The sequence below is a fragment of the Paroedura picta genome, chromosome 4 (genome assembly GCF_049243985.1).
Source record: "Paroedura picta isolate Pp20150507F chromosome 4, Ppicta_v3.0, whole genome shotgun sequence".
Lineage (NCBI taxonomy): Eukaryota > Metazoa > Chordata > Lepidosauria > Squamata > Gekkonidae > Paroedura > Paroedura picta.
The window spans coordinates 30,396,434-30,423,281 of record NC_135372.1 but is presented as its reverse complement, the minus strand read 5'-3'; the positions used below and the strand labels follow the sequence as shown (position 1 = coordinate 30,423,281).

Sequence of the window (26,848 nt, the reverse complement as noted above, 5' to 3'; positions counted from 1 at the left end):
AAAAATAAGAATTCTGACTGTCTGCTGGTTTCTAAAAGCTCGGGATGCGGCTCCCCTTCTCTCTCTCTGCCTTTCCCTTTCCTCCACCGCACATGGGCCGGCAGCTGGAGTTTGCTTTTCCTTGCGTTTGTGTGTGTGAGTGTGTGCGTGTGTGGTTTGGTCGCCCCCATCCTCCAGGAACAGCTCCGTGCTGATCTGCGTGTTCTGAGTTAGATAACATGGACAGCAGCCATGGCTCGGGGAGGGCCGGGAGGCCGGCTGGGAGCAGGGTCCTTTCTTGTCTGGGTGGGGTCAGGGAGAGTGAAGGGGTGGGGGGAGGCTAGGCTTCGCAAAAAAAAAAGAGAGAGAGAGAGAAAATGTAATCAAGCGTGCCCTTGGCACACCAAGGGGGAAGCCAAGGCAAAGGGTGAAACGTGGCAGACGAGCCCCGGGAGGGGGGGTCGCCTTGATTTGCTGTCAGTCCATTCCCCCCCCTCTTCCCCCCGCCTCCCTCTTCCTTTGCACAAGAAAAAAAAAATCCCCAGCCCAGCAACAGGACTTGCCAAGCCAGTTTGCAAAGGCTCGGCGCGGCGCGGCGAAGCGGCCCCGTGTCACTTTCCCTTGTCAATTGCAGGTTTCCCCCAAGAGCTGCTGCGGCTGCACCTTTAAGAGAAGGGAGGGGAGCCCATTATAGCCTTAGAAAAACCAGGAAGGGAGTTTACACAGCATCATACGGGGCTTTGCATCTACTGTTACAGTAGGGGCAGGGACAGCAGAGAGAAAGAGGAGAGAGAAGAGGGAGGGAGGGAGGAAGGACTTGGAAGAGCAGCTCAGGAATTGACTTCAAACTCCAGGCGGACCCCCCCCCCCCCTCCGCCTCTTCCTCCTCCTCCTCCTGGCCCCACACCCTCAGGACCAACAAGGTAAGAACTCCGGATAAAGGGGGGATCTTTCTTTGGGGGGTGCTTATCAAGAGATCTGGCCCCTCTGTTAGGGGGGGGGGGAGTCCTTTCCTTGATCTCTCTCTCCCCCATCATCTTTTCCACCCTGTTCCTTGTGACTTTAATCCTAACTTTAACCCTCACCCCCACCACCAAGCAATCTAGGGATTCCGGGCTGCATGTGTGATTGGGGCACAGATGGGAGCGTGTTGGCAGAGAAGATTGACGTTTGGGTTTCTGGGGAGGGGGGCAGAGTGAAGGTGAAGGTGGACTGAGTGAGTTAGGAGGTTGTGGGGGGGGGCTGTTTGCAATGCGGACGGTGTAATGCAATAAAAGCGGCGGTAGCAATTAATCTTTCGGCCTGTCCTTTAACGTTAGGGAGCTCCGAGGCTGGTGCGAGAGGTAGGGGGTTGCAATTAAGTTGGGGGTGGGGGGAAAGCTGGAAATAACTTTCCACCCCCTCCCCCTTCTTCTCCTTCCTGCCCTGCCTTTCTGTGCTGCGTGCATACGTTGTACTTGCTGAGGCTGGGGCTTTCAGGGAGGGTAAGGAGGGGGGCAGGATATGTTTTTTTTAAGGGAGGGGGCTTGAAAGCTAAGGGGGGAAAGGGGAAAAAAGTTGCCGGGATTCTTGGGAGTTGTAGTTTTTTCGCCCTCCTCCTGCCTGCAGGTGCAATAGGCACCGGCACTACGTCTCCCGAAATGCCCTGCGACGGTGCCGGAGCCGTCCTTCCGCGGGAGGCGTGTTGACAGGCGGCTGTAGTGGCCAATGAGAAGTCAGTCTGCGTCGTCTTTCCCCTCTGGCCTCCGTTTTGACCAATGGCGGACCGAGGGGAGCTTGGGGGGTGGGGGGAGGGGAAAGCGGCCAAGGGCTCGAGCGGGCCAACCTCAACCCCTCCCCGGGGAAGAGGTGGGGTCCTTGGGCGCGGCGTCTAGGAAAGACCGGGGATGCAAGGCCTAGAATAAGGCCCGGGCGGGGCTCTGTCTCACTTCACCTTTCTCCCAAGCTTCACTGTTGGGTGCTATGAAGGACGAGGAGGGACGGCTGCTGAGGAGGGGGGTTCTTCTCACCTTCCTTAGGGCAAATTGCGAGAGCAAGACGCGTCAGACTGGGAGAATTTAAACTTTAGAGGTGGGAATATTAAGGAGGAAGTAGCGTGGGTTATGTTTAGAGGGCAAATTCTGAGCGAGGGGAGGGATATGATGTAACTGGTTGTGGGGCTTGGAATTGGGGAAAAGGCAAGGGACAGAACTGGGGAAGAGATTTGAGAGCTGCTTATTGTCCCAGGATTCAATAAACAGCTCTGGAGTAAGGAGGGCTCTGGGTTCAAAATCTGATTTTGCCACCAGCTTCCTAATTAGATAGTTTTGGGCAGCTTCTAATACCCAGCTCCTGACTGTTTGTTTCTAAACTGTCACTAATGAATGGCCTAGTGACAGGTGGACTGACTTAAATGGGGGGGGGGGGGGAGATAATGTGAGCTAGTAACTTTTAGGTGATTCATGGCTGAGGCCTGATTCAGATCTTTTCCTCTGCTGGGAATGGGTTTTGGCGAGCTGGTGAACTCTCGGGAAGGGATCCAAAAAGCTGCACAGGCTTTTATTTGGAGTAGATTTTGGAAACTGCAAAGAACTCAACAGGCTGTAGAGTTTGGCTTGGCTTTGGTGAGTGTGGCTGGAATCATTAAGTTGCATCCAATCCTGTTCCATAAAAGACAGAAATTTCAGGTATTGCTCATCCTCGAGTCTGCGGTGTACCGTAGCTGCAGCGGCCTGCAGGTTTCAATCTCTCTTGGAATCTTAGTGTTTTTTTGGTTGCGGTTTCTTTTTTAGCCAAAAATGACTTAGTTGCCTATGTGTGGACCAATGAGCAGGTAACTTTGGACACCATGTTTGCAAGGCCGATGTATGTTATCACTGGCTGAACAGGGAATGTGCGAGTTTGTCATCTAAATTTCACTTTGGTTATGATTTTGCAACATGACCTTGGCCAGATGTGGTTTCTTGCGCTCAGCTTTAAGCAATAATGAGCTAATCCATCTGAATAGCATCTCATACTTGAAAGTTGCTGGTTAAATTGCTGTAATATGGGGAGGGGAATAAGTGATGGCTGAGTTGGGAGAGAGATGAGGAAGAGAACAGTAGAGTTTGGGGGATTGGCTGGTAAAGCACATGTAAAGGAAATTGAATTGGGGTGAATGGGTGAGGGCTAACAGATGGTGCAAAGGTGACTGGAAAATGGAAGGTAATTTGGACCCAAAGTGTTGGTATATTTATTTTCTTAGATTTTTATACCGCCCTCCCATATAGCCCAGGGCAGTTTACATGGGAATGTTGTGGGATACATAGAATGTCATATGTGAAGGATTTTGTGTGCCTTTGTGATAGGCGGCATTTAAGCCTGTAAAACAAGTGAGGGTGTGAAGAGAACTGAGGCAGCTGTGCTAAGGGAGAGAGGCTGCCTCCAAAGCAAGAATGATGGGTCAGTGATGAAAGTTCAAATACCAGGTGTGTGATGAGATAAAATCAGATTTGCAAGGAGCTGTTCCTTTTTTTCCTGTGATGAGTATGAATCCCTTCCTGGCAGGGCCCTTCTGTAAAAGTGGCTGTCTGTGTACCACCAGCATTCAAAGCACTGTCAGGGAGTTAGTTTATAGGCTACCCTAGGAGATCTATAGACCCTTCCAGCCCATTCTGCGCACGTTGGCTTACAGTGCACGTAAGAAGTAGATTTCCCTGTTTCGCACAGGAAAATCCAGCTGCAAAAGCACGTTGAAAGTGCATTATCCAGTGTTCGCAGAATGCGTCCAGATGTGGTCTGGATCTGGTACCCAAGCTTGATTTCCCATCCTAGTTTGAGAAACATCAGTTCCTGGGAATGTGGAGATTTACCACCAGTTACAGTGGAACCTAGGACTTGGCCACATGGTAGTCACATAACCAGACTGCTGTGACAGCTGTAGAGGTTGCCTTTTAGAGTTGGTGGGGTGGGTAAAAATATGTGTGTGTCACTCACAGCAAGGAACTGTTGATCTTGAAGGGGGTCCACAAAAATAAATGGCCCTAAATGTTGATGTAGAGTATCAATCAGAGGAGCTTCAAGTCATCTGCTGTCACTATCTTCCTTCTATACAACAAATAAAGACATTTTTGGACAGCTTAGTGGAAGCGGGGCACGTGGAGGAGACTGGGGAGGGGGGAGATCTGAGCAGGGGAAATGATGCCGTGCCTAGAGAAAGCGGTAGCTCGATTAAGAAGGGGCAGGTGAGCCGAGGAGAGCGCGAGATGTGCCGGGTCTTGTTTTTGCCTTTTGCGAAGGAGGGGACTTGGGTGGGGTCCTGTTTCACATTAAAGCCCTGGAGAGCTGGGAGATTGAGAAAGGCAGTACAAGTTACCCACTTTGTGGATTTAACAAAACAGCCGCTCTGGCAGAGAGAGAGGGTGGGGAGCATGCAAATTTGTACTGGCTCGGTCTCCCCTCCCTGCTTTTCTTTGGCACTGAGGCCAGGCGTGGAGGAGGCTGCTCAAAGACTGATTGTTAATACTCCCCCGACCTCCACCCTCCCGTTTTTCTTCATACCCGTGTGGCTCCCATCAACGCTGAACCCGTAGGGCTGAATCACAAGGGTTTGTTGCCGAGGCCTGTTTGGGGGCCCACAGAGCCAGGATGCTTGGGAAGAAGGCGTTGGGAGTCTCCTCTCTTCCACCAGCTGTTCTTGCTTAATTGGGCTCAAACTGGGAAATCGGGATCTCGAGGGCCGGAATGCCATCGTCTCTGGCCTCCTCCATCTGCTTCAACCAGAAACTGGAATACCCAGTCCTTCGCCTCCCTGTAAGCAGTGCAGTCATCTGGTGTAGCACAAGTCCACTGGGTACTTCCCATGAACATCAGGAGCAATGGCCAGTCAGGCAGTTGCCACTAGACAGGAGGGCTTGGGGGGGTGGGGTGAGCAGAGGATCTGGGTTCTAGGAAGGAAGAGGCCTTATGAGCAACACGTGTTAACCGAGTCAAACAGGGCTGACTCTTGTAAGTGGTCAGGGCCTTGCAGAAAAACACTAAGGATAATTAGAAGAAGAGGAGTTAGTTTTTATACCCCGCTTTTCCTTGCCTGAAGGAGTCTCCAAGTGACGTACAATCGCCTTCCCTTCCTCTCCCAACAGTAGACACCCCGTGAGGTAGGTGGGGCTGAGAGAGTCCTGATGTTACTGCTCTGTCAGAACAGTACTATCAGAACTGTGACTAGCCCAAGGTCACCCAGATGTCTGCATGTGGAGGGCCAGGGATTCAAACTTGGCTCACCAGATTAGGAGCCGCCACTCCTAACCACTACACCACTCTGTGCGTGTGGTGTGAACGGAGAGGCATGTGGCAGCCCATACAGAATTTACTCCAGCGTAGAATATAGATTCCTGAGATCAGGGGTGAACTGGCATTTCCAAGGGAGGTTTCCCGGTCGGCCGCTGTCAACCAGGATCTAGCTGAACTGAGCGGCCAACATGGTGCTTGTGGTGGTCCAACCGAGGGTATGGCAACAATTGTGATGAACGTCGAATACCCCAGGCCTGAGCCGAATGATCATCGCCACTGAAGTTGCTTCAGCCTGCTATTGATGGGCTCTTTAAATCCCCTGTTCGCTTTCAGCGGAGAATCTGTTCTACCCGTTTTGGTCTGCTCATCTTGACATTTCTCTGAGGAATGTAAGATGGCATGCAGGATTTCCCTCCCGTTTGTCCTCACAGCATCCCTGTATAGTAGTTGAGTCTGAGAGGGCACAACTGCTCGTAGCAGAACAGGGATTTGAAACCAGGGCCCATTCTGCAAACGTTAGATCAGGGGTAGTCAAACTGCGGCCCTCCAGATGTCCATGGACTACAATTCCCAGGAGCCCCTGCCAGCAAATGCTGGCAGGGGCTTCTGGGAATTGTAGTCCATGGACATCTGGAGGGCCACAGTTTGACTACCCCTGCGTTAGATAATGCACTTTCAAGGCCATATGGAAGTAGCTTTTCCTATTCCGCACAGGAAAATCCAGCTGCGAAACCACATTGAAAGTGCATTATCCAATACGTGCAGAATGGGCCCACGTCTCTTATGTCCCCAGTCAAACACCTCAACCACGATAGCACCCGAGCTCGGCTGTAAAGAAACAATCTAGCGAGAGGCTTGCATCTGGAAGTATGAAGAAGCTGGCCACATTCATTGGCCACATCCCAACATCCAGTTCTTTCCTTGCTTTGGTGTCGCCCTGTGACCAGAAAAGTCATAAACTGGGCCACAGTTTTTTTTTTCCTGGCTTAGGCAATGTGAGTTTACACGATAACTTTTGTGTACATGGTATACATTGCACAGGACGCTGGTGTCGGAAGACTTGTTGCATGGTGCAGCCAGTTACCACCTAAGGTAGAAGGCCCTTCCCCAAACAGTGTGGGTGACTGATGAAACGGCTTGATAGGAATCTGCAACCTTGTGGGAAAAGATGGCGGCGGCGTTTTCCTCACAAAAGAACCGGTGATGTCCTGTGACGCCGGCAAGGTGAAAGACGTTAGCATGAGGGACGGCAGGGCTTCCACGCGGAGCGGCGTTTAGGCAGGGAAGCTTTGTGTGGGTTATCTCCTGAGCCACCACAAGACAAGACACCCACGCAGGTTAGGCAGCAAGTTAATAGTTAAAGTTGGGTTCAGGCCGCGTCTCAACCTTGGAAAACAAATGTTTAATCATGAGGGAGTCGATGATCTGGAACTGTCTTGGGAAGAGTTGGGCTGGCCATTGTAGATTATTCGAAGGGGAGGAGATGCACTTTACTGGTGGAGCACCTTGCTCTGTGTGCAGAAGGTCCCAGGTACAATCCCTCCCATCTCCAAAGGTCCCAGAGACCAGGTATTAGACTAGACCAGGGGTAGTCAAACTGCGGCCCTCCAGATGTCCATGGACTACAATTCCCAGGAGCCCCCTGCCAGCATTTGCTGGCAGGGGGCTCCTGGGAATTGTAGTCCATGGACATCTGGAGGGCTGCAGTTTGACTACCCCTGGACTAGACCACCTTCTCTTCCTGCAAACGCCCAAACCTCAGTGGACTAATGACTCAGGGCAGGGGCAAGCCGCCTCGTGTGCCCATAAGATACTACGGCTGGAGTGGCCAAATTGTGGCTCTCCATATGACCATGGACTGCAATCCCCGTGAGCCCCTGGCAGCATGGGAATTGTAGTCCATGGACATCTGGAGAACCACAATTCAGCCACCCGTGTTATGGTGTGTAAAATGGACTGTGTATGTTCATTCTTGTGAAAACGGCCTAAAAATAACCCCAAAGCCCCAGTGGGGAGAGCGTGTTCCTGTTTTAAATTCCAGTTCTGGCTGCCGTTCAATCCGGTTCTGGAACATTTGGAGGGGAGGAGGCACCCCCAAATGAACTGGAGACCAGGGGTGGGGTGTTTCCCTCAGAGAACCACAGCTTGGGAGGCCACAGGAACTGTGCCGGCCTTGAGAAGCCAACACTTTCCAGCCTCCCCGATCAAGCCCCTTCCGCCAGATCTCCTCCCTCAAAACGTGTCTCGATCCTGCTTGTGCCCGGCTGTGTTTCTGAACGGTGGCCTAGGGAAGTGCTGTTCCACGAAGAAACCTTTTCGTGCGCGTCCCATATGTTGCGTGTGGCTTTAAAGAAGGTGCGTGGCTCCACTGAGCCTCCGTCCTCATTGCGCAGACCAAAGCTGTGCCATGGAAGGAATCTCAAGGAACGACCTCGAGAGCATCAAGGTGTGGAGATTTCAGAAGCAGGTACCCCAGGAGAGCTGGTTTGGGGATGAATCAGTTGCTTACCTTTGGGGCTGGAAATCAAAAGCTGCTTTCTCCCAAAACGTGTAGTGTAGGTGTTGTCTCTTCTGGACGGGCAGTGACTTTCCAGATAGAAAGAGAGATTACCTAACACCTGCGACCTGGACCACCTACTACTACTACTACTACTACTACTACTACTACTACTACTACTTATTATTATTATTATTATTATTATTATTATTATTATTATTATTATTATTCGATTTATTTCTCGCCACTCCCTACAGGCTCGTGGCCGGTAACAGTAGTCTTAAAATCCCCCATTAAAACCCCCACTAAAAGACTATAAAAATACCCAACACGGCGGTAAATACCCCTCTCCTCTACCCGAACAAGGGCATTGGGGGATGGAGGGTAATGATGAATACTTCAACCCCCCAGGGGGGGCAATGTTCTTCCTCGCCAATCCCTACCTCAACCATAGACCTGGCGGAAGAGCTCCGTTTTACAGGCCCTGCAGAATACTGACAGCTCCCGCAGGGCCCGCAGCTCCCCTGGGAGCTCATTCCACCAGGTAGGGGCCAGGACAGAGAAAGCCCTGGCCCTGGTGGAGGCTAGGTGCGCTTCTCTGGGGCCAGGAACGACCAGTAGGTTTTCCCCTGCAGAGCATAAGGCCCTGCGGGGCACATAGGGTGATAGGCGGTCCCTCAGGTATGGGGGTCCCAACCCGCGTAAAGCCTTAAAGGTTAAAACCAAAACCTTGAACCGGATCCGGACATCAATTGGCAACCAGTGCAGCTGCCTCAGCACCGGCTGGATGTGGGCCCAGTGAAGACCCTTGCAGCTGCATTTTGCACTAGCTGAAGTTTCCGGATCAAGGACAAGGGCAGGCCCACGTAGAGCGACTTAACTGACAATGCCAGGGAGTGAACCAGCGATGTTCTGCACGCAAAGCATGCCCTCCGTGGCTGACTCCTTGCAACATCCATGCCCGCTTGAATTCCGACCCTTACCGTCTTCTGTTTTTTTTCTCGAAGCACACTCGAGGAAAACGTTTTAGCTATCTCATCCTCCGAAATGTGCCCAGATGCTCCCAAATGGATCTGCATGTCCCTGCTGTCTAAATTTATGCTTTTCAAGCTCCGGCATCTGAAACTCGCAGGGAAGCCCACTCGTTCCTGGTATCAGCAATCCATTCTAGATGTTTCTCGCACTAGAAGAATAATGCCGATGATCTCTCTGGAGTCTGTTGGCCCTCGTTTTGTGCAGGCTCGGCAACAAAAAGTTTCTCGTCCCAATGTTGCTCTTGCAGGTTATCAGAGTGTGTCCTAATGAGGATAAGGCCTGGTGCTGGTTGGATTCATCACAGATCTTTCTGTAGTAGCTTGATGGCTTGATCAGGCCTGCCATGTGTGTGAAGCGCTATCATCATTGGCTGAGTTCCTAGGTCAGGCCCAGTATGCCCATTGGTTGGTTTTGGATGTAATGGCAACTCATGTTCTTATTGTTAAGGGAAGGACTTTTGAAAGTCCAAATGTTGGTACCTTCCTCCTCCTTTGAGGGAAGGGACCATGGCTGAGTGGTAGAGCATCTGCATGGCATGCAGAAGGCCCCAGGACTAATCCCTGGCATCTCCAGTAGGCGATACGGTAGACAGTGCAGAGTTGGATGACCTAAGGGTCTGATTCAGTAGACGGCAGCTTCATGTATGGACGTCCGTGTGTCTGCATTCCCAGAAGACCTGGGGGTTGTGATGTTTGAACGGGATGAAACACCAGGCTGGGTTGTTCTCTTGCTTGACTTGGGATTCTGGTTTGTAGGGCAGAAAACGCAACCATTTGTTTCTTGCCTCCAAACTGACGGTCGCAACAAATCCCAGGTAGCTGCAAGTTGAGAAGGCTTTTCAAGCAGAGTTGGTTTTTATGCCCTGCTTTTCCCTGCCCGAAGGAGTCTCCAAGCGGTTTGCGATCGCCTTCCCTTCCTCTCCTTACAACGGACACCCTGCGAGGTAGGTGGGTCTGAGAGCGTTCTGAGAGAAACGGCTCTGTGAGAACAACTTCTAACAGGACCAAGGCCATCCAGCTTGCTGCACGTGGAGGGGGAGCAGGGAATCAAACCAGTTCGCCAGATTAGAAGCCACTACACGCCTTTGGTTCCTGAGATTTGGTTGTTCCTGTGATGACAAAACCTTGCCCCTTCTGGGTGGATGTTATAATGCGAGATGGCATGAATTGAGTGTCAGGCTACGATCTGGGAGACCCCACTTGCTGGGTGACGGTGGGCCAGCCACATGCTCTCAGCCCAACCTCTCACCTCAGGGTTGTTGAGGAGATAGTAGAGGAGAAGAAAATGATGTTAGTTGCTATGGATTCACATTGGGGAGAAAAGTAAGATCTGAAAGAAGTAAATAAATAAAACCACAGGTGGATTTTATGAGGATCAGAACCATCTGAGATAAGCTGGATGAAGAGTCATCTTTGCCACTGTAAAAAGGTAAAGGTTTCCCCTGTGCAAGCACCAAGTCATGTCTCACCCTTGGGGTGACGCCCTCCAGCGTTTTCATGGCTGACTCAATATGGGCTGGTTTGCCAGTGCCTTCCCCAGTCATTACCGTTTACCCCCCAGCAAGCTGGGTACTCATTTTTGCGCCCTCGGAAGGATGGAAGGCTGAGTCAACCTTGAGCCGGCTGCTGGGATCGAACTCCCAGCCTCATGGGCAGAGCTTTCAGACTGCATGTCTGCTGCCTTAACACTTAGCACCACAAGAGGCTCTGTTTTGTCACTGTATGTTGGTGCATATCTGAAAAGTGGAAAAACAGAGATATAGATATAGATGTATATGACATTCACAAAGTTCCTATGGGGCTGTCAGATGCACTGGTGATTGCCAGATTCAGGTGCGTGGTCTGAACTAGCAGAACAAAATTTGAGTCCAATGACACTTTTAAGACCAACAACATTATCTTCTGGGTGTGAGCTTTTGTGTGTATGAACAGTTCTTCAGACGATGAAATAGGGATCATCACAGTGCAGGTATAGAGACAAAGTAAATTAGGAGGAAATTAGTAAACAGCATCAGGTAGATAGCCTGCAACTCTCATCAAGTTTTGAACTTGGACAATAGCATAAGGCAGAGAGACCTTTTGGAACAGGGGTGGTCAAACTGTGCGCCTCCGAATGACCATGGACTACAATTTCCATGAGCCCCTGCCCTGTTTTAGAAGAACAAGAGCCAGGAGTGGTAGATGTTTATTGACATAATACTGTGTGGATGGATTGGGTTTTTTTTGGGGGGGGAGCCTGTTGGCCCCTACGTGTAGAGCAGGGGTAGTCAACCTGTGGTCCTCCAGATGTTCATGGACTACAATTCCCACGAGCCCCTGCCAACTGTTGCTGGCAGGGGCTCATGGGAATTGTAGTCCATGAACATCTGGAGGACCACAGGTTGTCTACCCCTGGTGTAGAGAACCATTGTCAAAGTAAGACAAAGAGGGGTAGATGGACCAATGGCTTGTTTCTGCACGAGGCAGATCCAGATCGTCATATTTCTGCTCATCGAAAGGAGGGAATTTGCTCTTTTCATGTCCGTGTGAATTATTTTGTGCTTTTGGTTTTCAGCAAGCAAGAATTAGGGTTCCATTGGATGATCGCAAGCTGGAAGAGTCTATCAGTCATAGGTCTTGAATGTATGGGTGCTGGTTTGAAGCATTCCTCCCTTGTTAAGGAATTACAGCCGTAAAATCTATTGGATGGATCCGTGGGGATTAAAAAAAATGGTATTAATGCCTTTGAAATGAGCTGTGAAGGGCCTTGATCATTTCTCCCCCCCAATAATGGGCCAGGTGGGTAAAAGAACACAGGTCATAAATAAAAGCAAGCATGGATAAACTCAAATGTTTGACTTTTGCAGAGAGAGTACAAAAAGATAACTGCTGTTGAATCAGTATAGTCTGTCCCCCAAACAAACTTGACTTGAAAGGTGGAATCTTGTTTCTGTCCAGCAGCTCTCCGCTTACTTGATAAGTTCCGAACAATCTAACAAATAACGAGGGTTTTTTTTTACAGATTTGGATTCCCTGTTGTCATTGCTGGGATAGGATTTCTATGTTTCAGTGTTTTTTTCTGTTTTGGAGTTGCTGAGAAAAAGCACCAGTGGATCTGGCAACGATGAATAACTTAAAATGCATTTTTGTGGTCTCCGTTTCTTGTCTTGGGGCCTGAGGACTGTCAAGTTGCTGTAAACAATGAGTCAAACTCTTTGCTTGCTTCCCTCCCTGTTGCAATTGTGTGCACCTGTACGTTCTGGTGTTTTTAGCTGTCACCTAAAATTTAATGGCTAGGTGTTGAAAAGGTGTTGAGCCAGGATGGTGGTTAAAGCTCGGTTTCCCAACTGCGGTGATGTATGGTACCACGAAGGCCCCTCACTGGTACTGGGGCATGGGGAGGGGGGGTTCAAAATGGTGGCTGGGAAGAGCCCTCGCACCCAGTGCCTGCCGTTTCCAGCTCCAAGGAAAGAGGAAAGAAGCTTAAAAAAAAATCTACCCTTATTTGGGCAGATTGACCCGTCTCCATCCAAAGTGGCCAATGATGGGCCTGGAGGGGGTGGGAAGGGGAGGGTCCTGGGCCATTTAAACCTTTGCTGACTGAAGTTCCTCTCACTTCCCGGGGGCGTGGCCAGCTGACATCACTTCCTGGCACCTTGATGCCTGGAAAATATTTCCGCATTACCTCCATGATCAAAAGGTTGAAGAAGGCTGGGTTGAGAGGGTCAGCCTAGGAGCTGGGAAACCCAGATTCGAATCTGCAGGGAATGCTCCCTTGGGTATCTTTGGGCCAGTCACACACGCTCAGCCAAGCCTACCCTACCGGGTTGTCGTGGAATAAAATGGAGGAGAGGAGAACTATCTAAACTGCTTTTAGTCTCCCACTGAAGAGAAAGGTTGGGGAATTGATGAGAAAATATATAGAGATGAAATAAACAAATAAGAATCAAGGAGCTTACTCTTTGTCTTGTGTAGTTCTGTAAGCCCTTCAGTGGGCGGCTGTTGGTGACACGATCCTCCCTCCTCCTCGAGAGTAGCAGCATACTGTTGTGGATCTCTGGAATATGGGCTCTTCCTTCTTGTGGAGCTAGCATGGTGTAGCAATTCGAAAGTTGGCATAGGGCCTAGAAGACCTCAGAAGCTCCGAGAGTTCTGTGGAGTTAGGTTGTAGCCTCCAGCCATAGCCTGCTCTCATAGGTTACCGTTGCAGGACTGCAGTGTGTGGGAATGGGTGAGGTCTCCTCTGGCAACAGAATTATATTTCCCCGCTAAGTTCTCGATGCCAGCTGAAAATTGCTCCTTTGCTGGGGGGGGGGGCATAGGATGGAGACTGTCCGACTGATCCTAGTTCAAACCTTCTGGTTACAAGGCTGTGCAAAATGAGGAATTTCAGAAGCCCTCCTGGGTCAGGTCAAGATCGGTCCAGTTTTGCATCCTTCTTTATGCACCGTCCAACCAGGTGTCCGAAGGAGAGAGAAGGAGGCCGGGGCAGCTCCCTGCTGCTTCTCCCTCCCATCGGCCTGATATCCAGAGATACTGCCCCTGAACATGGAGGTTCCTTTTAGTAATGACCAAAAGCGGAGCGACTAATCTGTCTCCCAAAGATCGTTCTGTCTCGGGCAGGATCCGAAATCCAGCACCAGGGCCAGGAGCTTGTCAGAAAGCTGGCTTCGGTGGGTGTTTTTGAGAACTTAGAACTGCTTGGTTTGTCAAAAGCGCAGGCATCACATGAGCGTTTTCTGTTTGTTATCTGGCGAATCGCAGGGAGATAAAAATCCTCAAGCCATTAGGAGACCAGTTTCTCCAGATAATTAAAAAAGACTCGCTGTGAGCATCGTCAGGGAAAGAACATCAGAGCGTCTTGGAAAGAGGCAGTTCCTTGAATCCCGAGTTAAATTCCCCTCGTGCTTTCGGTGATCGGCCTGGCTAGAGACCTTACCCACTTCATCAGATGGCTTATGCAGTTAAAGCATGGTTCCCGCATGCGCTTCATGCTGCAGTGAAGTGGATTCCGGCTTTGCCGTGTCCCTTGTGCGGAAAGAAACCTGCATGTGAGGAAAAACAGCAGGGCAGACAGAAAGTTCTCTTTGCTTCTTGGGGGGGGGGGGCTGTCTGTTTGCAGGGAGTTGTTGTTAACAGGATCCACCCCAAAGCATGATCTCCACCTGCAGTCTGGAATGGTGCAGTCAGTTCTGTGACCTTGGGTGTCTGTCACCGCCTCCTTTTTGCATGTGTGAACTAGACTTGGGGCACCCGCTGACACTTTTTCTGGTGCCCGTCATTCGCTTTTGGAAGCCACAGGGCTTCTGATTGGCCCTGGGAAATCTGTTAAAGAGTCACTATTAGAGTGATGTTTGGCCCCACTGCGTGACATTGTGTGGTTGGCACCCGCCTCGTGGAGCGACCATTTTGTGGCTGCACCCACCAAAAACCCTGTGTCAGAATTCCCAAATTGCCCCCAGGCTCAAAAAGCCTGAGGACCCCTAAAGTAGGGCATTTGTGTTGCCCACGCCCAGAGTTGTTTGCTAACCTTAGAAGTCCTCCTGTGTCATGCTGGCCCAGGTGAGAGTGGAGTTGTGCTCTCTTTGATCTCAGTGTGCAGGTATCCTAGCTGCGCTCCTGGTTTGCTTTCTCTGCCCCCCCCCCCTCTCCCCGGCCAGGTGTTAAGAAGGGCTTACACAGAAAGAAAAAGCAGAGCACGGAAACAAGGCCAGGCAGAAGAGCTCCCTTGGGGTTCCTTGGTATCCATCAGCAATCCTATAAAATGTACTTTCTGCAAAAGGCTTCATCGGCCAAAAAGCATTTGGTGAGATTTCTTGAGTTTGGCACAAAACAGGCCGTCCCTAGCTGTTGGGCTAAGTGCAGCCATCTGCTTTTAGAAGGAGTATACCTCTAAGAGGGAGTATGCCTCTGAGTATATCTCTAAGAGGCAAGGAGCCCTGGATCTCCTGACACGATGGGGGGAGTTGGCTAGCGTTACGGGAAAGGGGGGCTCTGCCTTAGTGGTTAGAGCAGTGGCTTTGCCTGCCCGTGGGAAGGCCCGGGTTAAAAGCTTCTCCAGCAAAAAGGGCAGGGTGTGTGTTTACTGACCCTACTGGTGAGTTGGATTGGATACCTATAGACCAGGGGTAGCCAACCTGTTGGCAGGGGCTCATGGGAATTGTAGTCCATGGACATCTGGAGGACCACAGGTTGACTACCCCTGCTATAGACTGATTCCCTGGTCCAGGCAATCAGTTTACAGACCTTAATTAATATCATGGAATGTTAGGGGTTGGGCTGGTAGAATAAAGGATCAGACAACAATAATTCTTTTAGGGCAATATGATGTTCTTTTGCAAGAGACCTGGTAGCTCCTCTGAATGGGTATAAACCCTTTGACCTAAGGGCATTGCCGTCTATAAAGGGAAGAGCAAAGGGGGTTTGGGGATCTTAGAGCCCTCAGCTTTGAACGTAAAACCCTTACAACTGGCCTCTCGTTTGGCTATGGTAATTATGCTGTCCCATTTTTATGTACAACTAGGGGCAAAACCCGTTGCATACAGGAATACAACAGGCTAGTTTGGTGTGTGTGTGTGTGTGTGTGTGTGTGTGTGTAAGAACTCTTTGGATGGCCTCTCCCTCCTACCAGGACCTGGAAATGCTGCGGGTTGGAGTCCCCCCGGGAAGGGACAGCTCTCTCACTGGCAGGGGCAGCGCTCATGCAGCAGGGATCTGCAACCTCTGAGCCTCAGAGGGAAGTGGAAGGAGGAGGGGGTGGTCAGGGCAAGGGGACAGAAGGCGATTGGCTGGCTGCTGAACAGACAGGCAAGCCGATTGGAGGAGGAGGCACTCAGAGGCGGGACAGCCTCCCTGAGTGGTTGCTAAGCACTGAGTGGCACTTAAGCGATGAGACCAGCTCCTCCTCCAAGCCCTTACCAGAAATACGAAGTGGAAGAGATTGTTAATGTTTATATCTCCCCCCCCCCCAAATACCTCCAGCTCCCAGTATGAAATTGATTGGGCAGGGCTCGAAATGTATATCTGAAAAGACATCTCTCTTGGTTTGAATTCCAGGTGTTGCTCGATGTTGTTGGTAATACAGTTAAGGGTATTTTCTGGAGTCTTTTAAAAGAAAATGGTGATGTTTTAATTGCATTTAATTGCATTTGCATTGCATATTCACAGAAATATAAGTTTTGCTCTGTCAAAGGAAAAGGCTTTTCTCTGCTGATGAGCTGACCAAACTGATACTCTTACTGTGTCTGCAGCAACGTCATGGGGAGGGGCAGAGCCTATTGTGGGGAGGCAGCGTTTGTACTTCTCAGAGCTGGTACAGTCCTGCCAGAGCAGGCCCCACCAAGCTGGCTGGCCTATTGGCAATTCTGTTGGCTCTTACCTCTGTTTATCTGTCCTTTGAGAGAGCCAATGTGGTGTAGTGGTTAAAGAGAGATGGGCTTGATTCTTCTACATGCAGCCAGCTAGACGACCTTGGGCTAGCCACAAGAGCTGTTCTCTGCAGAGCAGTTCTCTCAGAGCTCTCTTGACCTCACAGGTTGACTGTTGTGGGGAGAGGAAGGGAAGGGTGTTAGGAAGCAGCTTTGAGACCCCTTTGGGCAGTGAAAGGCAGGGTATTAAAAAACCAGCTTTTCTTCTTTATTCTGCCACTACTCCCAAGAAGTTCTGGGCAGCATACATAAAAATTTCCCATTTTTATCCCCAGCAACAATGAATTGGTGATTTTTTCTCTCTCCTTCCTTCCTTCCTTCCTTCCTTCCTTCCTTCCTTCCTTCCTTCCTTCCTTCCTTCCTTCCTTCCTTCCTTCCTTCCTTCCTTCCTTCCTTCCTTCCTTCCTTCCTTCCTTCCTTCCTTCTCCCTCTCTCTTTCTTCTTCTCTCTCCTTCTCTCTTTATTTTCTAGACTGCTACTTCCTTCCTTCCCTCCCAGCTTCCAAGCTAAATGTTGTGCTGCAATTTTAGCAATGGTTCTTTGGTCACTGGCATGATGTAGTGCTTGGAGTTTCAGATTGGGGTCTGGGAGACTCAGGCTCAAATCCTCTCTCTGCTCCAAGGTCATCCCATGAGCATCCAGGGTAATGGTTTTAAGGACTAAAGGGAAGACAGGAGAATGATGTAAGCTACTTTGGGTCCCCAATGGAGGGGGAAGTGGGGTGTCAACATCTAAATCAGCCACTTTAAACTTTTTCTTGACTGTGGCCTTTTTAGGAGCTCTTCTAATGTTCCAGGACCCCCTACAGTAGGCTGGCCGCTTGCAAAATGAGCGAGGCTAAAAAAGGCCTCAGCTAAGAGCAAACGAAGTACTCGATGTACCTTTCCTTATACATATGTGAGACAGATTTCTAGAACCTTCGACCAAGAGAAGGGTGTACATTGGTGCGCATTGGTTCCCCCCAAGTGCATTCATTCTAGCACACACAAAGGAGCGGTTGATATGATTGCTTTTTCTTTCCCTTGACGAAGGTCCAACATTCGACGATTCATGATGTCATAAGTGACCAAAAGGGTATTGCATTGATTCAGTTACCAGGGCCCCACCATAAACCCTTTTAGCTCCCCTCCTCACATTTTTCAGCCTGTGGTCCCCTTCAGTTGTGCCAGGGCCCCCGCTAAAAATGGCTGATCTACATAACCGGCCATTGGCATACAGTACCTTTAAATTTCTTTGGTGCGTGGAGTGGCACAGAATCTCTCCAGGTGTGTTTGCTGCCCATTGCAGTGCGGACTGGGGTGTTACAAGAAGACTAGAACAGGCTGGTTAAAGTCAGCATGCTAGAGCAGGCAGCCGTCGAAAACCTCCTGTGAGGCCTGCGTAAATTATTGGGCCCTCCACATCTCATGGCAGTGAGTTCCGTCTGTTAAACTATTCTGTATCAAAAGTGCTCTCTGCAAAGCTGACAGCCGTTTTATGCCAGAGAAAAACCCAGCGTTCAATTCGGTGATGGGGTGGATTGATGAAATCAGGAAAGCCGAATGCAAGACTGTGGTTTTCAAATTTAGGATGGGGGGTGTCATTGGAGGGGGGAACAGAGGGCAGAAGTTCCCAAAAGGATAAAAGCCATGCTTTCACGTACAGCCATGAAATTAACATATGAAAGAAGAAGAGTTGGTTATTACATGCCATTTTCTCTACCAGAAGGAGTCTCAAAGTGGCTTACAGTCACCTTCCCTTCCTCTCCCCACAACAGACACCCTGTGAGGGAGGTGAGCCCAGATATTCCTGCTGGGTCAGAACAGCTTTATCAGTGCCTTGGCGAGCCCAAGGTCATCCAGCTGGCTGGATGTGGGGGCATGCAGAATCAAACCCGGCTCGCCAGATTAGAAGTCTGCATTCCTAACCACTACACCAAACTGGTTCTCACTGCCGCAAGATGTGATGATGTCCAGGATCTTAGATGGCGCTCGTGGGAGTGTCTCTACCTTCCTCCACTGGCTGTACCTATGTCCACTATTTTAGGTGGCTTTGTAGAGAGAGGACCCGCACCTGTTAGCCATTTACTTGATTGGGAGTTCATGCGTAGTCAGTGTGATCTGATCCTGCCCCCCAAATCTGTAAGACTGGTAGATTGAGAAATAGAGACTAGTTCAAGTTCACCCCTCACCCACAAACACACCTATTACTTTTATGGGATGGGTGAAATTTTGAACCCTTACCTGCCCAGTTCAAGTCCAGCACTCTAACTGTTGTACCACACTGCTTCTCAGGTGGTTCATTGGCTGCGATGGCTCAAATGGAACCTCCACAGCCAGAGGCAGGATACCAGCTCCTGGGATGAAGCAAGAAAGGGTTGTAGCTTGTAAACCTCTCAAGAGGCACTAGGTTGCTTGGAAATGGGATCCTAGACTTATTTTTAAAGGGCTATCTGTTAATACCTGTCAGCCATGCGGACTTGATGGATCCTCTGTATTCAGAGGCATTCTACCTGCGAATGCCTGTTGCTGGTAGATGGTGGCTGAGTGGAGAAGGCTGCTGCCTCCATGCCCTGCTCATGGATTAACTTACTGGCGTTAGGTGGGTTCTGGATTCGAGCTAGCAAAGAGGCTGAGGCCTGCAGAAGGAAGCCGACAAATTTCTCGTGCCGTCTTTGACTCCTCTTTTAACATGAGCCGAACCCAAAAAGGTCTGGAAAACCGGGCTTGTCTATTCTGCCCCCTCCGTTTTCCTTGACAGACCTCTCTTGCCCCAACAGGCAGAGAGCGAGAGAGAACATTGTGTGTGTTTTTGGACTCTCCCTCCTCTCCGAGCTCCGTTTCCTGATCGTGTCTTGCAGGAAGGGGGGTGGCGGCAGACTCTTAATAATAGGGCCGAGTTCCTAGGAATTTCCTAGGGCCTCACTCCTTTCCCCGCATGCAGCTTGACGCCCTGCCTGGAGTAGGGAGTGAGTTGACACAACTCATCCCCACTTCTTGTTCTAGAGACACACACACTGGGGATTGCGCAAGGGTTATTTTGGCTCGCTCCTCGTGTGCCAGTAAAACTCGCTCTTCCTTCCTGGTTCGGAAAATAAAAAGAAGAAAGGCACGGCGGAGAGTAAGAACGAGCCAGGTTGACGAGAAGGAGACCTGTTAAAAATAAGGATGGGAGGGGTGGGCCTGTGTAGAATGCTAAACGGAGCCTCCCCAGCCGGAGGCAGTCCACCAGGTACCAGGGCTGAAAAACAGGGGAGGGCAGTTGCTTTCCCTTCCTGTGGGCTTTCCTGGAAGAATCTGGCCGGCTGGGAAACCAGATCCTGGACTGGGATATTCTGGTCTGCGATGGCACGATTGCTTGCATTTATGACAAGGTGGCCATAAGTCCCATTTTATCCTCACGCTCACAGTGTGAGAGACGAGGTTGAAAGTGGGCCCAACCAGCTTTGGTGCGTTTCATAGCAGCGAGAGGCCTTGAACTTTGCTATCCGCAGGCTTTCTCCGATGCTCAAACCATCGCACTGGTACTCAGAAGTGTACGGATGAGCCTTGCCTCAGTGGTACCATCCGTATAATGCAAGTAACATCAGTGGTTTAAGAGTAAATGTAGTGAGAAGTACTTCTCCCTCTGGGGGGCGAGGACATCTTCTGGGTGGTTACCACCAATCCACCAGGGAGGCAGGACTTTTATGAAGTTATTCCTGTCGTCATCAGGTAGGAGTCGCCCTCAAGATCAGTTCGTTTCCTGCCTTTGTGGGGAGAGCAAGGAACAGGCAGCATCGCAGACTTTTTGAAAGAAAAAAGAGAATTAGATCATGTAGTGAAAAGTACATCTGATACGTTCTTTATCCAAGTTTGCTTCGAACCAATTTGAAATCAGTGGCTTTCTTCTTGTTTAGAATTCCTGTTTTCACTACACAGCAAAGAAATATCCTTTGGCAGCTTTGCCAGGGTAGGTTTGACTGTGTTGATGCAAAAGTAGCCAAGTCTAACCAAGCACTCTGGCTCCGTTGAGGAAAGCCAGCTACCAAAGACGATGAGAGCTGACCTCAGTCGTTGGTCGCACAGTCTGTGCGGTAGGACTCAATTTTGGAGAGAGGAAGACGAGCTGGTTTTTATACCCTGCTTTCCTCTACCTCAGGCTTTCTCAACCATGGTTTCGTGAAATCCTGGAGTTTATTGATGGCCCTGGAAGGGTTTCCTGAGTGGATAGGAGTTAACTAGTTTTTAATATATATTTTAAAAATGTGTAAAACATTTATCAGGTGATGTGACCGTGTATGGTCTTGTTGACCCACCACTCTTCCCTAAAGGGTCAATGATGGGCCTGGAGGGGGCGGGGAGGGGTGGGTCCATGGGTGGGTGTGTATGCAGCTCTGCTTCTTAACCATATTCTGCACGATCCCACCACTTCTGGGGTTTCTTGAAGCATGAAGAATGTTTCGGGGGTTTCTCAGTGGATAAAAAAGTTCAGAAAGGTTGCTCTACCTTAAGGAGTCTCAAAGCAGCTTATAATCGCCTTTCCCTTCCCCTCCCCTCGATAGGCACCTTGTGAGGTAGGTGACCTCTAAGGGAACTATGACTGGCTCAAGGTCACCCAGCTGGCTGCATGTGAAGCAGGAGTGGGGAATCAAACCCAGTTCTCCAGATAAGAGGCTGCCACTCTTAACCACGACACCCCGCTGGCTCCCAGTTTTGATCGTTACAGTGCGTCTGAGAATTGGCGTGGCATCCTGGCTGACACATTAGATCAGGGGTAGTCAAACTGCGGCCCTCCAGATGTCCATGGACTACAATTCCCAGAAGCCCCTGCCAGCGAATGCTGGCAGGGGCTTCTGGGAATTGTAGTTCATGGACATCTGGAGGGCCGCAGTTTGACTACCCCTGCATTAGATCATGACAGGGAGACGTGGGTTCAAATCCATGTTTGGCCGTGATCCGCTGCATTTATATCACGCAGTGGACAGAGCGGTGGTTTTCGACAATTTCGGTTCTTTGTCGTAAGCTCCGCATCCGGAATCATCATTATATATTCTTGGGAGCTTCACATGTTGTGATTCTTATGCCACCAACTAGTTCTTCTTGCAATAGTATATAATATATCTGTGCCTTTTATTTTAGTACTGTATTTAATCTTAACGTGCACTATACAGATATTTATTATTTTCTAATTTTTACATTGTTGTTCAACCGTTTGGTTCCTGACTCGTTTTCTCAGGTTCGGTTTTTGGTCCCTTTTTGTTTTGCATCCAATCCATTGCCCGCCATGGTCTACTGCATTCATCTCCCTCAGCGCTTCTGAAAAACTCAGCAGTATGCACGGGCATTTGTCCCTGCGGTGTAGGTCAGACATGGCATGGATGAGCTTCATGGCATTGCTGGGGAGAGGGGGTTTGAACGTCAATCTTTGAGGTTCCAAGTTCCACCTTAACCAATAGACTTCATTGACACTTATTGGGTAACCTTGGGTCGGACTTCACGAGTGTGTAAACCCACGTGGTTTTGGAATCTGTACAACGAGCCTCTAATTGCCTAGGAACTTAGTGCGGTGTCTTTTTTAAAGGCACGGGTTCAGATCTCGCGTTTGACTGAGACAGGTGACATCAGGAAGCCAGCAAACAGTCTGCTGCTATTAGAGCAGGCTTTCTCAACCAGGGCTTCATGAAACCCTGGGGTTTCTTGGCTGCCCTGGGAGGGTTTCCTGATTGGGTGGGCATTAATTAACTTTTAATACCTTTAACAATTGTTAAACATTTATTGTGTGATACGACTATATAGGGCAGGGGTGGTCAAACTGCGGCCCTCCAGATGTCCGTGGACTACAATTCCCATGAGCCCCTGCCGGCGCCGGCAGGGGCTCATGGGAATTGTAGTCCACGGACATCTGGAGGGCCGCAGTTTGACTACCCCTGAAATAGGGTCATGTTGACCTCCTCCTCCTGTCCCTCCCCAAATGGCCAATGATGGAGGCGATGGGGACGGGAGGGGCCCTGGAGGCGATGGGGACGGGAGGGGCCCCGGTGAGCATGTCCACAGCTCTGCTTCCCAACCATATTTTGCACAATCGCACCACTTCTGGGGTTTCTTGAAGCCTGACGAATGTTTCGGGGGCTCCTCGGGTGTTAAAATGTTGGAGAAGGCAGCATTAGAGGGAGGAGTAATAAAAAAAAAGGAGTCCTGAACAGAATAAAGGGAGATTCTTTGTCTTTTGGAAAACTGTCAGGAATCAAGCCATGCTAAATTGGGCAAAGTCGGCTTGTGCCCCTGTAGTGCCACCCAGTGCCCCGCTGATGCCAAGGGCTAGGAACAAGAAATCCCACCTACACAGCGCACCACCTTGGCCCTCTTCCAAAGTGCCAGTGGAAATTTACCGACTCGATCTTCCCCCTTGCTACATACCAGACTCCCTTCTTTGTGGCACGTTGCCAGGTCAGGCGGGCAACGGCGGAACAGTTTGCTGGGGAGGGGGGTTAGGCCAATAGCCGTCGATTGGAATGTAGCTTGTTTTGTGTTAAAATATGAGGGTTCTTTTTTTAAGGGCTAGCAGGCTCTCCTGGAGTGGCGTGAAGGTATATTTTTAGGGGCAGCCAATGAGTCTTTCCCCTTTTTGGGGGAAGCCCATTTCGAATAAGGGAGCGTGGAGAATCTCAGCTTTTATAGTTCTTTTTTTCAAGCCGCGAAGGTGACCCACGAGTCACACTGTTTTACAGCCTGGACCATAACCCCTCCACCCCAAACCCTAATCCCTTTTTGCAAATTTTGTATTTAAAATTTTCTCTCCCACTTTGCCTTATAGCAGGGGTAGTCAACCTGTGGTCCTCCAGATGTCCATGGACTACAATTCCCATGAGAATTCTCATGGGAATTGTAGTCTATGAACATCTGGAGGACCACAAGTTGACTACCCCTGCCTTATAGGGCCCTTTATTTCCACTTTTCCTCTGTGGTTCCCACGTGAATGTTCCTCTAGCAAAAGAGAAATTTAAGGCATAGAAAGAATCCTTAGGCTGGAGCTAGATCCATGTCCGGTAGCATCTTCAAGACCAGCAATATTTGAGACATATAAGCTTCTGGGAGTCAAAGTCCCCTTGATCAGACCCAAGCTTTGACTCTCAGACATTTATAACCCCAAAATCCAAATCTAGCTCTTCAACTGTGGACTGGCACGGCTGCCCACTGAAACAATCCTTAGGGTGGAGAAAAACTTCAGACGTGAGCCATAATAAAAGGTTGGCATATCAATATTTTAATGAATAAACTTTGCTCAGTGGAGTGGGAGGATCCTCATCCCGCCCAGCACCAAGCCCTGGTTTGTACTAATAATTTAATATCCAGTTTAAGCTTCCAGGCCAGCCTTTCTCAATATTTTTTACTGTCGAGAAACCCCTGAAACATTCATCAGACTTCGAGAAGCCCCAGAAGTGATGCAATCGTGCAGAATATGGCTGGGGACACGCCCACTTGAGGCCCCTCCCCTTCTTACCACCTCCAAGCCAATCATTGGCCATTTTGGGATTGGTGGAGCAGGTCGACATGATCATACATGGTCATATTACCCAATAAATGAATTTTAAAAGTATAAACTCCCACCCATTCAGAAAACCCTTCCAGGGCTATCAAGAGACCTGGGTTGATGAAGTGTGTTCCAGGCAGACAACAGGTGAACTGTGGCTAATGGCTCTTTCCTTTTCCAACATTTTAGTGTTTGGTTTTATAGGTTCACTCCATAATGCGGTTGCCAGCCCTGCAGCGGCCAAGTTTGTGGCTTGCCAGTTCAGACACTGGCCCAGAGGACTAGCAGCATGAACCATTAGGACGCATCCCTCAGATCTGTTCCACTAGAGCAGGGGGAGTCGAACTCCTTTGGGAGTCTAGCGACCCTTTCACAGGGGTCGCGGCAGGGCAAGCAGCTTGGCCGGGAGGGCACAACAGCCTTGCGGGGTAGATCGAGATAGAGCGTTCATCTGTCTGGAGCAAGATCGGCACGGTGGGACAAGAGGCAGAACTGAATTGAGAAACCCCGTAAAAAAAACACAATTTATAGACAATCCTGAACCATGGATCTTCATGCCATTGGTCAGTTTTGGTTTAATTTCTGCATAATTTTATGGTTGGGGGTCACCACAACATGAGGAACTGTATTAAAGGGTTGTGGCATTAGGAAGGTTGAGAACCACTGCACTACAGGCGATGCTTTCCTCCAGCGCATGGAACATTTCTCTGACGGAGGTGGGCTTTGTCACACTGCTAGCCCAATGGATCCACATGATCCAATCTCGGCGTGTTAAAAAACCTCTTTGAATCATAGGTCACATTCAGAGTGACTTGCAATCCTTGGCTTGGCCGCTCATGAACGTGGGGGATTTTCAGTTTTGCAAGGGTCCTATTTCCCCTTGCACACTGCCCCTGGCTGAAAAGATCTGCCTTCGTAGCCAACCACAGGCAGCTTTGTGGAATCCGGGATCCAGAGATCGATTAATGGTGCATGTCCTTGTTGGAGCTGGCTGGAGTGTTCTTGGGGCAGCCTCTGCTTGAAAGAGCTTCATGAACGCCCTCTTGAATTGTATAAAAATATTCTGCACAGTTCTGTTTGCGTATATCCGGAACCTGCAGACCAAAGGCTGCCTGGGCTTTTAAAAATGTGGAAGTTAGAACTGGTGCAGAGTATCAGAGCATCGTGTTCAGAGTAGGATCTTGGTTAACATGCAGTGACTCAGGGATTCCTTCCGTGAGAATACACCATGTCGCTATTTGCGCCCATGTGGTTAAGAGCTGTGGCCTCTCATCTGGGGTTGATTCCCCACTCCCCCACATGCAGCCACCTGGATGACCTTGGGCCAGTCCCAATTCTCTCAGATCTGTCAGCCCCACATACCTCGCAGGGTGTCCGTTGTGGGGAGAGGGCGTGTAGGTGATTGTACGCCGCTTTGAGACTCCTTCGGGCAGTGTAAAACAGGACGCAAAAAAAAACAGCTCTTCTGTTTTTGTAGGTGCGCATCCACCTTGGCTATCAAAACATTGCAAAATCTTTGAAATAAGCACAGTGGATGAGATAGCAAGCAGGTAAGCATGGATCTCAAAACATTGCACATGGTAGCAGGTGTTTTACTATATCATGGCTGAATACACAGAAGCGCAAGAGGGGGAGAGATTTTATTTTTGTTTGTTTGCCGTTAAGTCACAGATGACTTAAGTCGCCGTGGACTTTTCAAGCTCAGAGACCTTCAGAGGTGGTTTGCCATTGGCTGCCTCTGGATAGCCACCTTGGATTTCCTTGGAGGTCTCCAATCCAAGTATTAGCCAGGCTTGACCCTGCTTAGCTTCCCAGGTCAAGGCGAGAGAGAGAAATACCACCCAAGAATTCTTGCCTGATAGAATCCACAGATTTACTAGGCGGAAGGGGATCTCTGAGGAGCAGGGGAAATCACCACCAATTTCGGGGGTGGCTGGTATATGTCTCCTCCTTTAAAGGGATCTTGCTTCCTGAACAACTGGTCAGCAGCATCCCAGTATGGCGTGGAGGGCTAAGATACAAATGCTGACTTACCTAGCGCAGCTGTGGGCATCCCACAAGATACCAGGGATGTCCTGGGATGTTTACTCAGGTTGGGGGAGGCCTTTAAAACAGCCTGGATGGATGCCTGGGGCTGGGGAGGGGGCAGGGAGAGCAGATGGCTTGACTTTGGTGGGACTTACTTTGGGGTAAATAGAACACAGAGTCAGGCTGTCCGGAGAGTGAGCTCTGAAGCAGGAAGTCCTGCTGGTTTTAACCCTGCCTCTTTGTTTGTTTGCTTTTGGCCATTCTTCTGGCCCCCATCCGGCCATAAAGGACACATGTGATAGATATGGGAAAGCCAGGTCACCATGGGGGTGGTAGGGTTGTCAGCTTCATGCTGGGAAAATCCTAGAGATTTGGGGATGGATCCTGTGGGGGACAGGGATCTCCCCGTTTTCCTGGGGAGCTGCTCTCCGTCATGTGGAGATGAACTGTAATTCCAGGGGATCCCCAGGTCCCAACTGGAGACTGGCATCCCTAGATGGACAGCGCTCTAACATTTCATTTTGGAGGGGAAAATTTACCTCAAGAGTGGGAAAATGTGTCATAGCATAGAGAATATTGTTTTGCCTTATGGTGTTCTTGTAAGCAGTAATAGGTCAGTGTGTGGAAAGCATTTTTTATTTGATTGTTCAAAGCGCTATATAAATTTTGCGCCTTATATCAAGATCTGTTCCACATAATATATTTCTGGTGAGGCCTTGGAGGAGGAGCGTGTCTCATGGCTTAAGTGCCACTCAGCGCTTAACACCCACTCAGGGCAGCTGTCCCGCCCCTGAGTGCCTCCTCCTCCAACCTGATTGCCTGTCTGTCCAGTGGCCAGCCAATCACCTTCCGTCTCCCCCCCCCCCGACCACTCCCTCCTCCTTCCACTTCCTTCCGAGGCTCGGAGGCTGCAGATCCCTGCTGTGTGAGAGCTGCACCTGCTGGTGAATTCTGCCTGCAGCTTTTCCAGGTCCTGGGGGGAGAGGGAGGCTGTCCACAGAGTTCTTCAACCCCCCCGAATCTAGCACCCCCAGTATTCCTGAATGCAACGGGCTTGGCCCCTAGAAGCTAATAAAACACTGTCCTTTTTTCAAACCTGTTGGATTTCAGGCTGGCTTCATTCTTGCAGAGCTGGTGAGTCTGGACTACATCCAGAAGAATGGCGA

The 26,848-nt window shown here is 49.9% G+C and overlaps 1 protein-coding gene across 3 annotated transcripts in view; it reads left to right on the top strand.

The window, feature by feature from the left end:
• The first annotated feature begins 380 nt into the window (after window positions 1–380).
• Window positions 381–26,848, top strand: part of ZBTB7A (zinc finger and BTB domain containing 7A) — a 71,605-nt gene continuing 45,137 nt past the window's right edge. The window contains exon 1 of one of the 3 annotated variants that reach the window (XM_077332202.1): window positions 381–902. The gene's annotated coding sequence lies outside the window, so the exon portion shown is untranslated. Of the gene's footprint in view, window positions 903–1,795; window positions 1,828–25,119; window positions 25,205–26,848 lie in introns of those variants that run through there. The other 2 variants (XM_077332201.1, XM_077332203.1) reach the window with 2 other exon arrangements.